Source organism: Callithrix jacchus, chromosome 6 (genome assembly GCF_049354715.1).
Source record: "Callithrix jacchus isolate 240 chromosome 6, calJac240_pri, whole genome shotgun sequence".
In the NCBI taxonomy this organism is placed as follows: domain Eukaryota; kingdom Metazoa; phylum Chordata; class Mammalia; order Primates; family Cebidae; genus Callithrix; species Callithrix jacchus.
The window spans coordinates 29,331,672-29,334,343 of NC_133507.1; the positions used below are offsets into that span (position 1 = coordinate 29,331,672).

General features: G+C 47.9%; 1 pseudogene; it reads left to right on the plus strand.

The window, feature by feature from the left end:
* Positions 1–1,357: 1,357 nt before the first annotated feature.
* Positions 1,358–2,416, plus strand: LOC100412037 (ras-related protein Rab-4A pseudogene; annotated as a pseudogene).
* The last annotated feature ends 256 nt before the right edge of the window (positions 2,417–2,672 follow it).

The window sequence follows — 2,672 nt, forward strand, 5'->3', positions numbered from 1 at the left end:
CAGCTACTCGGGAGGCTGAGGCAAAAGAATTGCTTGAACCCAGGAGGCGGAGGTTGTGGTGAGCCGAGATCGTGCCATTGCACTCCAGCCTGGGTAAAAAGCGTGAAACTCCGTCTCAAAAACAAAACAAAACAAAAAATACAAAAATTAGCTGGGCATGGCAGCACGCCTGTAGTCCCAGCTACTCGGGAGGCTGAGGCAAGAGAATTGCTTGAACCTAGGAGAAAGAGGTTGCAGTGAGCCGAGATCATGCCATTGCACTCACGCCTGGGTAACAAGAGCAAAACTCCGTCTCAAAAAAGAAAAAGAACAAAAATACAAAAATTAGCTGGGCATGGCGGCGTGTGCCTGTTATTCCAGCTAGTCGGGAGGCTGAGGGAAGAAAATTGCTTGAACCCAGGAGGCAGAGGTTGTGGTGAGCCGAGATCCCTCCATTGCGCTCCAGTCTGGGTAACAAGAGCGGAACTCCGTCTAAAAAAATATAAAAATTACAAAATACAAAAATCTGGGCATGGTGGCGCACTCCTGTACTCCAAGCTACTCGGGAGGCTGAGGCAATAGAACTGCTTGTACCCAGGAGGCGGAGGTTGCGGTGAGCCGAGATCACACCATTGCTCTCCAGTCTGGGTAACAAAAGCGAAACTCCGTCTGAAAAAAAACAAAAACAAAAACAAAAATTAGCTGGGCATGGTGGCGCGCGCCTGTACTCCCAGCTACTCCGGAGGCTGAGGCTAGAGAATTGCTTGAACCCAGGAGGCGGAGGTTGCAGTGAGCCGAGATCGCGCCATTGCACTGCAGTCTGGGTAACAAGAGCGAAACTCCGTCTCAAAACAAAACAAAACAAAAATTACCTGGGCCTGGTGGCGCACTCCTGTAGTCGCAGCTACTCGGGAGGCTGAGGCAAGAGAATTGCTTGAACCCAGGAGGCAGTAGTTGCGGTGAGTCGAGATCGCGCCATTGCACTCCAGCTTGGGTAAGAAGAGCTAAACTCCGTCTCAAAAAACAAAAACAAAAACAAAACAAAACAAAAAATTAGCTGGGCATGGTGGCGTGTGCCTGTAGTCCCAGCTACTCAGGAGGCTGAGGCAGGAGAATTGCCTGAACCCAGGAGGCGGAGGTTGCAGTGAGCCGAGATCGCGACATTGCACTCCAGCCTGGGTAACAAGAGTGAAACTCCGTCTCAAAAAAAACAAAAACAAAAATTATCTGGGCATGGTGGCCTGCTCCTGTACTCCCAGATACTCCGGAGGCTGAGGAAATAGAACTGCTTGAACCCAGGAGGCGGAGGTTGCCATGAGCACAGGTCGTGTCACCCAGATCGTGCCATTGCACTCCAGTCTGTGTAACAAGAGCAAAACTCAGTCTCGAGGGCGGAGAGCCCTGCGCCTGCGCGGAGCCGGAGTCCGGCTTGGCCCGGTGGACCAGTCGGTCCCCTCCCTCCTCCGGTCCTCCTCCCCAGGTCCTTCTTCACCGCGACGCGCCAGCGGACCGTGGGTGAGAGCAGCCGGTAACCCTGTGAGAGGCGGCGCCTCTCCCAAGATGTCGCAGATAGCCATGTCCGAAACCTACGATTTTTTCTTTAAGTTCTTGGTTATTGGAAATGCAGGAACTGGCACATCTTGCTTACTCCATCAGTTTATTGAAGAAAAATTCAAAGATGACTCAAATCATATAGTAGGAGTGGAATTTGGTTCAAAGATAATAAATGTTCGTGGTAAATATGTAAAGTTACAAATAGGGGATATAGCAGGACAAGAACGATTTAGGTCCGTGACTAGAAGTTATTACCGAGGCGCGGCTGGGGCTGGCCTTGTCTATGATATCACCAGCCGAGAAACCTACAATGCGCTTACTAATTGGTTAACAGATGCCCGAATGCTAGTGAGTCAGAACATTGTGATGATCCTCTATGTAAGCAAGAAGGACCTGTTTGCACAGAGGATGATCGCGATGCATTTCGTGAAGTCACCTTCTTAGAAGCTTCCAGATTTGCTAAAGAAAATGAGCTGATGTTTTTGGAAAGAAAGTGCACTAACAGGGGAGAATGTAGAAGAGGCTTTTGTACAGTGTGCAAGAAAAATACTTAACAAAATTGAATCAGGTGAGGTGGACCCAGAAAGAATGGGCTCAGGTATTCAGTACGAAGATGCTGCCTTGAGACAGCTGAGGTCACCGCGGGGCGCACAGGCCCCAAACACTCAGGAGTGTGGTTGTTAGGAGCCGCCGAAGAGCACACCGGTGTTCATACAGTGGCATTTGGGACACAATTGTTGGAACCTGAAGAATCTGAAGTTTTTTACCACCATCCTTTTCTACTCTGTATGGAAGTAGATCTTTATGGAGAAAAGAGAATTTGGGGTGTTCTGTAAGCTAGTCAAATGACACAGCAAATCATATAAATCGAATTAAATGGACAACACCGTTAGATGTGTATGTGTACGTGTATGTAAAAATTTTCTGTTCCATATTTTCCCTTTCTCTTTCAGTTTAAAACATGCTATGTACAGTATGTCCCATAGCCCAGTGCAGCTCCACAGCATGGGATCTGATGTATGATATGATAGAAGTGGCACTAAATGCAGTTTCAGATTTTATTTTTTTTAATCCTATGAACTAAAATTGTCGATTGTGAGGTGTGCTTTTCTTGTTGTGTCGGTTATATTGCATAATTG